A 13,905-nucleotide genomic window follows, 5' to 3' on the forward strand; every position below is an offset into this window, starting at 1 on the left:
AGGTTATAATTGTCACCGGGGTCGGTGATATCTTCGTCCGAAAGTGTTGTTTCTGAAATCTCCCCCTCCCCCGACTCCTCACCTTCTTCCTTCCAAGAACCCTTCTTTTCTTTGAGCTGACACCTTTTTTTTTATGAAGATAGGGACGACCCCGGAAGGAAGCCACCGTGCCCCCCAAAGAGGGGAGACCAGGGGGCCCCACCCCCGGGATCGACCAAGAGGGGAAAAAGCCCTTAGGCACAAAAAACCCCTGTATTGTAGTTGGGTGTCTTGTAGGCGTGGAACCAGGAATACTTGAAAGGTAAGAGCAAGTGGAAAGTGTCTGGAGGCAACACGTGGAGTGAATACTCAGAACTCAGGCAGTCCAGTAAGCGGTCCGAGGATCTGGTACACAGGCTAGGAGAGGAAGTAACAATACAGCAAGCAAAGGCAGTCCAGGGGAACCAGCCGGAGTCTGGTACAAGGAAGGTCACAGCAAGCAATACTGAAGGTAGGCGTGGGAAGAGCGGAAAGTAGAACAGACAAGAAGAGAAAAAAAAAACGGTAAGTGAAGATGGGAAGGAGGGAGGGTAAGCAAGTTGGAAGGAGGGCAAGGGAGACGGGTGAATGAAAGCAAAACCAAGGGAGTGAGAGAAAGGCAGATAGGACTAGCGGAAGGAGGAAGGAAGAACAGAAGGGGCCGGACAGGGTACGAGGACCCGACCAGCAGACAAGCGAGAGACTTGTAAGAAAGCCACAGGCAGCAAGCAACTCAGCTGACGGACGAAACAGGTAGCGTTGCGACGCATCCGTGACCCGGAAGTGGCCGGTTAAAACACCGGGACGCGGAGCGCCCAACCAATCAGAATCAGAGGAAGGGAAACCAGGAAACAGGGGGCGTGGCCGAAGCGAACGGAGCTAAGTTCCGCGTCGCCAGCGGCTCCATAGACGCCAGGAACTCGGCGGTATGACAGTATGCCCCCTCCTATAAGCTCCTCCCCCTGGTTTCCCTGGATGGAAGAAGTGGAACTTGCGAAGTAGGACAGGAGCATTAATGTGTGTGATGGGTTCCCAAGAGTTTTCCAAGGAAGGGTAGCCCTTCCACTTAACCAAATATTCCAGCCTGCCCTTATGATACCTGGAGTCACAGAGTTGGGCGACCTCATATTCAGCTCGAGTGGAACCCTGGGGAATCGGGGCCTGTCTAACCGGTCGTGCCCATATATCAGCATGAAATGACTTGAGTTGGGAAGATTGGAAAACAGGGTGGACTCTTTTTAGGTTGTTTGGTAGCTTTAAGCGAAAAGCCACAGGATTGATTTTCTGTATGATCTCATATGGCCCTAGATATTTGGGAGATAACTTGGAGGGATGTACCCAACGAGGTAAATATCTAGTGGAGAGCATGACTTGGGTACCCACATCCCATCCTGGTACAGGTCTACGATGTTTGTTGGCTTCAATGCAATACCGGGCTTGGGCTGACTTAAGGCCTTCCTCTACCTTCTTGTGTGTCTCTCTAAGGAGGGAGAGGGAAGAATCTACTGATGGTACGTTAGTAGAGAGACCCGAGACAGGAAGAATGGAGCGAGGGTGAAAACCATAAGTACCAAAAAAGGACTGAACCCCAGAGCGGCATGTGTGGAGTTATTGTAAGAGAATTCAGCTAGAGGGAGTAGCGTGCACCAGTTGTCTTGTTGGGAGTTGATAAAGCACCTTAAGTACTGTTCCAGGGTTCCGTTCAAGCGTTCAGTTTGCCCATTGGATTGTGGATGGAATCCAGAGGTGAGAGCTCTTTCGATACCTAGTCTGATACACAGGGCCTTCCAGAACTGGGAGGTGTACGGACTACCCCGGTCTGAAATTATCTTGTTAGGTAGACCGTGTAACCGGAATATGTCTTGGAGAAACACTTCCGCCATCTTGGCTGCAGTAGGGACGCCAGGCAATGGGGAGAAGTGAGCCAATTTGGTAAATGAATCCACTACTACCATGACACAGGTGCATCCTTCAGACGGAGGTAAATCTACTATGAAATCAGTAGAAATCGTGCTCCAGGGACCCTTAGGTACAGCATTTGGTTCCAGTAGACCAATTGGTCTTTTACGGGATGACTTACTCCTCAGACAGACGATACATGACTGAACGTACTGCTCTACATCCCTTCTCATTGTAGGCCAGTAGAAATGTCTTTGAAGATAGTCGTGAGTGCCAGCCACTCCCCTGTGTCCTCCTAGTTTGGAATCATGACACCAGACAAGTGCGGTCTTACGAAAAGCCGGAGTGGGTAGATAAAGTTTTCCTCCTACAAGGTAAAGGCCGTTCCTGATTTCATAGGCCAGATCTTTAGAGTGTCTTTCAACTTCAAAACGACCTCCAGAATCCTCCTGTACCTGCTGAAGGAATTTAGAAATAATTCCAATAGTCCTGGACTGGGGAAACATCCGTTCAAGATGCGTCTCTGACTCTGGCAGGTAATCACTTCGACGGGAAAGAGAGTCGGCTACAACATTCGTTTTGCCAGGGATGTAGGTTATGTGGAATTCGAATTGGGCGAAGAAGTGAGCCCATCGGGCCTGTCGAGTATTGTAGCACTCAAACTGTTTGAGAACCTGTAGGTTCTTATGATCGGTCCTTATGGTGAACGGGAACCTTCCTCCTTGAAGCAGATGGCGCCATTCTACACAGGCTGCTTTCATGGCTAGAAGCTCTCGTTCAATGACCGAGTAGTTCCTTTGACTGGAGTTTAGGGTCTTCGAGAAATAAGCCACCAGATGTTCTGTACCCTGGATCTCTTGAAGAAGCACCGCCCCTATTGGGGCTGAAGAAGCATCCGTCTCTAGAACGAAGGGTAGATGTTGGTTTGGTTGTTGTAAAATAGGTGCTGAACAGAAGGCTTCCTTAAGAGTTCCAAAGCTGTCTTCCGCCTACGCTGTCCATTTGAATGGAGTTGCAGACTTCTTTAAGAGCGAGGTGATGGGTAGTATCTTTTGAGAGAAATTAGGGATGAATCTCCGGTAGAAGTTTGCTAACCCCAGGAATTTCTGTATCTCTTTGACTGAGGTGGGTGAGGGCCATTCAATGATGGAAGACCCCTTGTTAGGATCCATGGAGATACCGTGGTCTGACAATGTATCCTAAATAAGGAATGGAGGAGGCTGAAAACACACATTTGGCGAGCTTAACAGACAACTGATTTCTCTGTAGCCTTCTGAATACTTCCCTGACATGTTCCACATGGTCTTCAGGTGTACGAGAGTATATCAGAATGTGATCTAAATAAACCAATGTGGTTTGGCACAGGAGATCGGAGAATAGTCTGTCCATAAATCGTTGGAATACCGACAGGGCGTTTACCAACCCGAACGGCATTACCTTGTATTCAAAAAGTCCGAAAGGAGTCCGGAATGCTGTCTTCCATTCGTCTCCTTTCTGCACCCGGAGTAAGTGATAAGCATTCCTCAGGTTGAGTTTGGTAAAGATGGTAGCACCCTGTACAGCTTGTAGGATATCGGTTATCAATGGCATAGGATACCGGTCTTTTATGGTAACCTTGTTTAGACCGCGATAATCTATACACGGCCTCAACTCCTTTGAATCCTTTTTTGAGATGAAGAACAGGGATGCCCCTGCAGGGGACTTTGAAGGCCTTATGAGCCCGTTCTCCATGTTGCTGTCCAGGTACATTCGGAGGTATTGTTTTTCTTCTAATGACAGTGGAAACATCCTACCGAAGGGTACCAATGCACCTGGGGTGAGATCAATGCAACAGTCTTCAGGCCGGTGTGGAGGGAGCTCGACGGGTATCTTTTCAGTTGCCACTTCACTGAACTCCTTCAGGTAGTGTGGGAGACAGTGCACCGTTCTGACTTCGCAGCTATTTGTGGTCTTGACAGTCTCGAATCTTGGTTCTGGCAAGCATTCCGATTTGCATAGTGAGGACTGAAAACTAAGTAAGTTTCTAGACCAGTCAATACAGGGGTTGTGTCTGCGTAGCCAACAGATACCCAGGATAAGAGGGAAGTGAGCAGCCCTGATGATATCGAATGTGATACTTTCGTGTGTTGTTGGATGGACAAAGTAAGTGCTTTAGTGGTGTGAGTGATCAAACCCGAGCTCAAAGGTTTGCCATCAACTCCTTCCACTTTTTGATCTTCTCGTTTGGCTATCCTCTTGACTCCATGTCGTTCTGCCCAATGGGTATCCATGAAGTTCCCTGCTGCTCCACAGTCGAGTAGGGCTAAAGCGGTTACTTCCTTGGGGCCTACTCAGAGAAACTGTGAGCACCATCAACCGGGAGTCCTCAGATGTTTCTGTAGAAGATACAGAAAGTGGCGCGTAGGGACTAAGAGCAGCCCCTCGGTAATGCGTCCCAATGTTTACCGAGGGCGAGCGTTTCCCGATCTTCTGGGTGGTACTTCCGGACAATCTCTTAATAAATGTAATGAAGATCCGCAGTACATACACAAGGAACCCTCCCTGCGCTGTTTCCTTTCTTCTGGTGTGAGCGGGGCTCTGGTGGTTCCAATCTGCATGGGTTCTTCTTTAGTTGTCTGTTGGAAGGGTACAGATGCAGGTGAGTGAGTCTCCACGAGAGGGGGTACACTTAGCCTGGTCTTCTTCTTTTCTTGACGTCTTTCCGTCATCCTGAAGTCAATTCGGAGGGTAGCTGTCAGGAGTTCGGCGAAAGACACCGGTCTTTCTATTCGGACTAGTTTGTCCTTCAATTCCTCCCTTAAACCTCGCCGAAATATGGCATACTGAGCTGTTCCTGCCAACCTGCCTCAGCTGCCACCTGTTTGAAAGTGGTGATGTATGTCAGTAGATCAGAATTCCCCTGACGGATGTCAAGGAGGTCCTCCGAGGCCAAGTATGTACTCTCTGTTCGCAAAAAGGTTTGTTGAATCAGGGCCATAAAGGCATTGTAGTCTTGTAAAACCGGGTCTGGCTGGTTTACTAGAGGGGTAGCCCAAGCCAGGGCATTCCCGGTCATGTGGGTGATCATAAACCCCACCTTGGCGTGATCTGAGGCGAAGGTCTGAGGGCAAAAGGTAAAATGAAGATTGCATGCGTCCAGAAACTCCTTAACCTTCTTTGGGGATCCATCGAACTTCCGCGATACTAGGGGAAGTGGAGGTAAATCGGCTAAAGGTCTTTCTCTGTCTGTCAGACGCTGTTGAAGGGTGGTGTTAGCGGTTTTAAGGTTCTGCATCTCCAGACTTAGACTTTGTACAGCGGCTACGAGTTCTTGTACCTGCTGTGGGGTGGCCATCTCTTTTTGGCGTCGCAAACTGTCACCGGGGTCGGTGATATCTTCGTCCGAAAGTGTTGTTTCTGAAATCTCCCCCTCCCCCGACTCCTCACCTTCTTCCTTCCAAGAACCCTTCTTTTCTTTTCTTCGAGCTGACACCTTTTTTTTATGAAGATAGGGACGACCCCGGAAGGAAGCCACCGTGCCCCCCAAAGAGGGGAGACCAGGGGCCCCACCTCCGGGATCGACCAAGAGGGGAAAAAGCCCTTAGGCACAAAAAAACCCTGTATTATAGTTGGGTGTCTTGTAGGCGTGGAACCAGGAATACTTGAAAGGTAAGAGCAGGTGGAAAGTGTCTGGAGGCAAGACGTGGAGTGAATACTCAGAACTCAGGCAGTCCAGTAAGCAGTCCGAGGATCTGGTACACAGGCTAGGAGAGGAAGTAACAATACAGCAAGCAAAGGCAGTCCAGGGGAACCAGCCGGAGTCTGGTACACGGAAGGTCACAGCAAGCAATACTGAAGGTAGGCTTGGGAAGAGCGGAAAGTAGAACAGACAAGAAGAGAAAAAAAAAACGGTAAGTGAAGATGGGAAGGAGGGAGGGTAAGCAAGTTGGAAGGAGGGCAAGGGAGACGGGTGAATGAAAGCAAAAACAAGGGAGTGAGAGAAAGGCAGATAGGACTAGCGGAAGGAGGAAGGAAGAACAGAAGGGGCCGGACAGGGTACGAGGACCCGACCAGCAGACAAGCGAGAGACTCATAAGAAAGCCACAGGCAGCAAGCAACTCAGCTGACGGACGAAACCGGAATCGTTGCCACGCATCCCGGACCCGGAAGTGGCCGGTTAAAAGACCGGGCTGCGGAGCGCCCAACCAATCAGAATCAGAGGAAGGGAAACCAGGAAACAGGGGGGGTGGCCGAAGCGAACGGAGCTAAGTTCCGCGTCGCCAGCGGCTCCATAGACGCCAGGAACTCGGCGGTATGACAATAATTGCAACTCGTGAGGAACTATATTTGTGGCATGCTATTTATTAGCTCATCATTCTATAGCAGCAGCAAGAAAGAGTTGTTGCAATAAATAAACAGCAACAGAGAATGATGCAGTAACAGAATCATAGATGTAGTAGTCGAGTTATGGATGTAGCAGCAAAGACAGGTAATGACAAATTGAGAGGTAGCATCAAGATAGAGAAAACCATAAAAAAAACAAAAAAGGGAAAGCAATGTAAAGAAGAGGAAAAAAGGAAAAGAACTATAAACCAACATAAGAGACTAAGGAATCGCATACCGAAACAGCAATCCAGTGAAACATACGAGTAGAAACTGGAGTTCATGGCATGTGCATTTTTAGATTCACGCCGAAGTTTGGGAAAAAAGATTCCGTCATCACTACAGCATTCCAGTCCAGCTATTTTGGCATGAGCATCTCTCAATGTGAAATCTCTATACAAATATAGTATTTTTCAGTCTTTGTATTTCCATCAACTTTCTTGTGGTTCCGTTTTCTTTGAGTTGTCCATTAAACGTACAACATCTTGAGAACACATTCATGAGACATTAGTAGGTTCTGGGTCACTATGAGTCTCTTCTGGTCAGAGAAAATTCCATACACCCAGGAGCTACCTAAAGCTCCTGCTCCAAGAATTACAACTTCGACACATGACACTATTCTCTGTTAAAATGTCATACACGCTTGTAGATGTGACAAACAAAGCATTGGTAGTGTAGTGGGTCGGACAATAGCCTTTGAAAATTGAAATCCATTTGCTCTGTGATCAAACCTCTTCTCTCCTTTACCCCAAAATATGATGTATCCTCCACTTTGCACCACAGAACAAAGACGTTAGCAGCATCCTAAAAATATAATACACCCTTACAAACTTAAAGGCTACTGTAACACATCTTCCCTGACTGATTAATAATTTCTGGTGCTTCCAGATTTGAAGGGGGGCTTTATCCAATAGTTATTGTACTGTACAATCTATACAGCTGGTAGCACAAGTCTCAGCTTATACTCAAATAGATCATCATCCACCCTGGACTCATTTTCACACTCCTAGTAAGCCAGAGACTCTGGTAGGAGCAACCCGCCAGCAAACATTCATCACTCTTCAAAGAAACAGTTTAATCTCCGTTGACTAATAGAATCACCAATGAAAAACATACGGCTTCACACACACAACAGTTGATTGTGAATGTGTCAATGATGAATTTGTCTCCTGCAAATTCTTGTCTTTTATTGCCAGCTGCTGGAAACAATATTATGGGTTGACAAGATGGGGTGTGATGCATGGTGTGGATTTGACTTTCCAGAGGTGCAATTCTGATCTATCAAGGAGGCAGAAGCCAAGTGGCCCCGATCATTAAAGCTCTCAGCTTCTTGGATGTGTGCAATGAATGCTCAATTAAACAGACAATGGCGTGACATGCACATAGATGCCATCATTCATCCAGTCACTTTGAGCCAGTTTAAGAATAATTTCAGTGCTTTAGCGTTACTGCGTGCTTTGTAACTCGTTAGCTACTGTACACTTCTGTGAAGCATTCTCCAGTTTTCCTATATATGAGTGAAAGAATGAGCTAAATGATCGTTTTACTGCTTCGTACACATTCAAAGAAATCCAGGAATGGCTCAGGGATCGAAATTTAGTTTGGAAAAGCAGGAGCTAAAAGCAGCTGTTGGGTTATGTGGTGGGTCGGAAAAAAAGTCTGACTCACTGAAAACATTTCTAAATGACATAATTAAATGATAAGAAAACAGCCTAGCTTTTCTCATTCTAACAGGGTTTCCCTACCTATCTAAAGGAACTAAAGGTCCTAGTCTGTCATCAGGAAGTCCCAAAGAAAGTAAAGTCATTCATCCAAACCTAGTTCTATCCTGACCCTACCACTAAGAAACTAAACCTAAACTATTTCAGGAGATTGACTTGATTCTCTAGATGTACCAGTCTTTCCAATGGCCTCTTTGTATCAATGGGCCTCATTATAAAGTTTGCCGGTCCGGAAACAACAGTGCTGTTAAACCTACCGGCCCTGGTGTTCCCGGACCGACAAACTACAGCTACAACTCTGCCAGGCGGGTGCCCTCCTGCCCGCTTGCAGAGTTTTGACAGGAGCACCAGCACAGTTATCAATATACCGAGACTAATAAAATTGCCAGCGCCTGACATTTTTTACGGGTCTGGCGGCAACCTGCTGGTAGCACCGGCAAGGTCACCACTGGATCCGTAAACAGGCCCAATGTTTTTATCTGGCTAGTGTTTATCCCATAGGACCTTCACTTATAGTCTCTCGTTACCTCTTTCAATAGTAAATGTAGTTCTTTCACAACACTCCAGAGTTTGATATTCTCTTTAGTTAAGTATTTATGGCAATCTTCCTCGAGATACTTCCTCACTTGTTGGTTGGGATTTTTAGGATTTGCACAGTCTCTATTGACCCAGGCTCTCTCAGCTTGGCTGCAGGTTTCGCTCCCTTTTGTATTTTCCCACTTATGGGTTCTCTCTCGCTTTCCACTTTCTGCACTTGTCTTTGCAGCTTCTTGCTCACATAATATGCTCCCTTTGTTATTAGGTTTTTAATTTGAATCTTCATAGGCTTTTAAGCCAGGGTTACTCAGTCCCCTCTTTCTCAACTTTATACTGTTCCAATGACATCAGTTTATGTTAAGAAAATCTTTAAGTACTGGGACGAGTTCCTCAGCTCGTCTTCTGTTGCCCCAGTGACCTCCCGCTTCTCCCGTTCTCCCTGTTACTGCTCCGGGGGGGGGAGAACATTGTGGGCTCTTGCTTTCACTCTGGTGATTTCGTCCAGTACTTAGTCGCACCCTCAGCTGACCTTCTGTTGTACACTGAGCATGTGCCTGGGAAGCTGCTTGCGTTCCCAATTCTTCTCTCTTTCTCTGTGTTCGTTGGTCTCCTGTTGTCGGCTTCCCTTATGCCGGATATGAGCTTCACCGGGAAGCTGTGCACGCTTCCAGTTGCCTTCTTGGATGGTCTTGGCGTGTTCTGTTGGGAGCCCTGCCCATCACGATCGAGACATGGTCTCATCACCACCTGCTGCAGGACTCTGCTTTACAATGGATCTCCTGTTGTAGAATACGTCAGGCTTCCTGCACCTCAAACTCTCTTCGAAAGTCACAAGCTCTGCAACTACTCTCTGATCTGCCTCTTCAAGCGCGCCACGTCAGTGGGCTTCCCCGGCGTTAAATACTCTCTGCTTCTCTACATCCTTCACTCATCCGAGGTAAATATGTGTTTTCTCTTAAAGAGATATTCTCATTTCCCTCTTCAGGCTGGTATGTTCCAGCTTTTCCTTCAGCCAAACGGGTATATGGTACATTAGTCTTTTGTAGCAATTAGTCCCATATCTACTACTAAGCACAAAGGCACAGGGAGTTCCTCACAGGAATGGGAGCCCTTGTCCCCTAAGGGGGGAGTCTCTCCAGATGAGGTCCCACTTGCCCGGAGCCCTAGGGAGGGTCTTGCAGAGCTGGCTCACCCTTCTAGCCTCAAAGGTGGAGGCTCTCACTTGGTAATACTTGACTTGCAGCTACAACAGCAGGACGAGGAGCTAGTACAAATCGTTTCGCAAATCTAACTTCCACATAAGTTAAAAAAAATATGATGTATGACCCCTTATGCTGTAAATGTCATTTAGATGTGTCCTGATGTTTATTTATAGATTGTCCCAAATGCACATTCACATAGGTGTGTTTGTTCAGCATCAGTTGCATTGGGGAGCCAAAAGTAGCTCCTGGTAGCTGTTGGTGTCAAGCTAACCAGGCTCTTCTAGGCTACAAACAGCAGTTAAATATCTCCCAGCGCCACTGAGTTTCGAACCCTGTGGCTTATAGCAATCAAAACGTGCCTTAAGGTGTCTGTAATATTTATCACACTGACTGAAAAGCACACACACAGAAGAGGATTATAATTTTTTTTTTTAAAGTATGCAAGGTGTTCATTAGGAGTTGGGCGTAAAAGTATATGAGAAACCACATGCTTGGCATGCCTCTAAATATTAATAGTATCTTTCACTTTGCTTTACTTGTAGACACCTGTATGGGATTATTGATTCTCTTCCGCATAAAGATAATGAAAGGTCTGTGTCACAACTGAAAACTCTGCTGTCAGTATGTCACGTGACTAAAGTGATCAATGAAGCCCTATACTGTTCTTAAAGCACTCTGGATTGGAAATGGCACATAGCTACCCAAGTTAAACTTTACTGTAAATTGGCTCACAAAGAAAGAAAATATTCTGAAGATCCTTTTATTTTAACTGATACAGCACCAAAATGCCAAACAACTCCTCCCTGAGTGCTAAGCTGCAAGAGGCGGGCAGCATCTACTCTTCCGACTATACACCCCATTTTGTACCAGGAGGTTCTGGGATTTTGTGCTCTCCTACAGGTGTCCAGGGGAGAATATTGAGTGCCTTATGGCATAAAAATTATGACAGCTGTAAATTAACAATCTGCTGAGGTTACCGCTTCACCAGCAGTTTTGCAATACCACATTACAGCAGATGGTATGACATTAAGCTGAGGTGACATTACCGCTGAGGATAAACACCACCAGTGGTAATTACCACCAGCAGTGCAAAAAAACGATTTTGGAACACTGTTCTAACAGGCCTACACATACTGTCAGATGTAAATACAGCCAAGGTAAATTAAAACAAACAGTACAATTTCTAGGTCTGGTACCTGAAGCAATTTTAAGTTACTTACCTGTAACTATTGTTCTACAACATGGGTCTGGCATGGATTCACATGCTCATGAATATTCCCCGTCGTCAGGCTGGTAATCCTCAGTAAAAGAAAAAACAGTTTCACTTTCACTTTAAAACTATATTTCTCCTCTAAACCAATCACTGTCCTCTGGGTCATACTGCCCTCATTCAATGACAGTCCTCTCCCTAAGCCCCGCCTTTGTCAGCCATTTTCAGATTTGGTATGCATGCGAAGTGGCAGTATGACCAAGAGCCGCCGCAAAGGGGCCGGAGGGAGGGTTTGCATGTTAATCCATGCCATAGCCATGCTGGAGAACAATAGCTTCACGTAAGTAACTTAAGCTTTCACCAGCATGGGGTCTGGCATGGATTCACATGCTCATGAATAACCAATACACAGTAGTACCCATTACACAACCATGGGAGGTGGCATGGCTCAACAGACGCAATTAACCCTGGAACAGACTCACCTCCAACAAACAGGTTGCGTAGCATTGCTTGGCCAACTCTGGACTCCTCCCTGGAACCCCTGTCAACGCAGTAGAATTTCGTGAAGGTAGGCGTGGACCTCCACGTTGCAGCCCTGCAGATGTTGAGCTGGGGCACACCAGAAATGAACGCTCGTGGAGTGGGCTCTCGGACGGCCCGGCAGCAGCCGGTTCGCCAGCTGATGACAGTGCATGATGCAGCCATCTTGAGATGGAAGCCTTGGACAAGGCCTTCCCATGGTTCACAGGTCCAAAGTTCACAAACAATTGAAAAGTGTTCCGAAAACTCTTTGTACGTGCCACGTAGAACTTCAGGGCATGAGCAACGTCCAGTGAATGCAAGGCCTCAGAGGGTGACCGGCACCACATAGCAAAATGCTTCCACTTATGGCTGTAGCACTTTAAAGTCGATGCCGCCCTGGCCTAAGCAAGGACTTTCTTGCCTTCCGCAGGCAGCTCATAACCACCAAACTCTAAGGCTGCAGGAGCCATGCCTTAAGGTTCAGCGATCCTGGGTCGCGATGAAGGATTGTGCCTCCCTCTATGGTCAGCAGATCCAGAAGTACCGGCAACTTGACTGGAGGCAACGCTTACAGGCTGAGCAGGTCCGGATACTAGATCTGTCTTGGAAACACCAGGGCGATAAGTATCATCTTGCATCGACACTTCGGAGTCATTGATGACACGTAGCAGGAGAGGATATGGGCTGGGGGGTTCACAGAAACAAGCCTTCCCACGGGAAGGAGAATGCATCCCCCAAGCTCCTCGGTTGATTAAATCTGCTGGCAAACTTCTGGCCTTTGGAGTTCGCCGCTGTAGCGAAAAGATCGATCGAGGGTCTGCACCATTTGACAAACATGCGGTCCACCTGATCCTGACGAAGTTCCTACTCGTGGCAGGAGCGCAATTACCTGCTGATGGAGTCTGCAATGGTGTTCTTGACACCTGCCAGGTGGAGAGGGACGAGGAACATCATCTGTCCGATGGCCCAGTGCCATAGGTCATGAGCTTCCTTTGCGATCTCTGGGGACCGAGTGCCCCCTTGCTTCCTGATGTAGAACATGGTGGTGGTGTCAGTGAAGATCCTCACCACCTTGCCCTTCAGAGACGGTAGAAAAGACTTGAGGGCCCAGAACAGTGCCCGTAGCTCTAGGATGTTGATGTGCAGATCCTTCTCCTCTGGAAGCCAGATTTCTGGCCTGTAGACATCTGGTGTGAGCCCCCCAACCTTCCAGGGAGGTGTCCGTGGTGACCGTCTCCTGGTATGGCAGGGTTTGACATTCTGTTCCCTGGGCGAAGTGGGAGCGCACCCCCACCACTCTATAGCCAGCCGGAACTTCTCGTTGAGAGGGCTCTTTTCCGCAAAACCTCTGGACATATGTATCCAACGTGCATCCAGGAATTCCAGTAGGGGTTGCATCTGCAATCTGCAGAGATGGATGATGGCCCGTACCGTGGCGGTCTTCGCCGCCGACAGTCGTTGCACCTTCCCTTGAATGGCTGCTAGCCTCTCCACCAAGGGCAACGCCAGACATGACACTGAGTCTGGCGCCGAGGAACAGTGTGTTCTGCAATGGCATCAAGCAGGACTTCGGATAGTTCACGGATAATCCCAGCTCCCTCAGTAGTCGGGCGAACATATTTGTGTGCTCATCAGCCAGCTCCTGAGATCAGGCACGTATCAGCCAATTGTCCAGGTATGGCATACGTGTATGCCCTGCAGATGCAGATGCAGATGGGTGGCCACCGGGGCCAGGCATTTTGTAAACACCCTTGTGGCTGATTTCAAGACGAATGGCAGGGCCGTGAAGTGGTAGTGCTGGCCTTGCACAATGAACCGTAGGAACTTTTGATGTTTCTTGTGAATGTGGACATGGAAGTAAGAGTCCTCCAGGTCCAACGACATCAAGAATTCCCCTTCTTCCAGGTTGACGAGCACGTGCTGCAACGTGACCATCCTGAATTTTTGGGACTTCAGGTACTTATTCAGGCGGCGTAGGTCCAGATTAGTCTCCAACCCCTTGTCTTCTTTCTTACCAGAAAGTATCCGGAATAGACTCTGGAGACACGCAGCCGTTGGGTAACGAGCTCTATCGCCCCTCCCTGTAACATGGCTCTCACTCCCGCCGGGAATTGAGGAATGTGCTGGTCCTGTCAGGGAACAGGTGGAATACGAGGGCACCTGCGTTGGAACTCCAAGGTGTGCCCCTGGGCGAGAGCGTCCGTATCGGCGCCGACGTCACCATGCCCATAAATTGCCACGCCCTGCGTCCGTTGCTCAGTTCCGTTTTGTAGCATAAGAAAAGTCATGCCTGAATTGGTTATTGACCTTGAAGGAGCGTAAGCTGCAACCACAAGGGAAGTTATCACTGCAGGGATGGTTGGGAGGGGCGATAAGGAATACATCGGAGGAACATCCCGTCGAAAGAACGTTACCAGGTAAGAAGTAACTTGTT

The 13,905-nt window shown here is 47.8% G+C and overlaps 1 protein-coding gene across 4 annotated transcripts in view; it reads right to left on the bottom strand.

Moving 5' to 3' along the window:
- Nucleotides 1-13,905, bottom strand: part of CDC16 (cell division cycle 16) — a 755,778-nt gene that overhangs the window by 467,987 nt on the left and 273,886 nt on the right. The window lies entirely within an intron of this gene.

Source organism: Ambystoma mexicanum, chromosome 7p, assembly GCF_040938575.1.
Source record: "Ambystoma mexicanum isolate Mex_15411 chromosome 7p, UKY_AmexF1_1, whole genome shotgun sequence".
Classification (NCBI taxonomy): Eukaryota; Metazoa; Chordata; class Amphibia; order Caudata; family Ambystomatidae; genus Ambystoma; species Ambystoma mexicanum.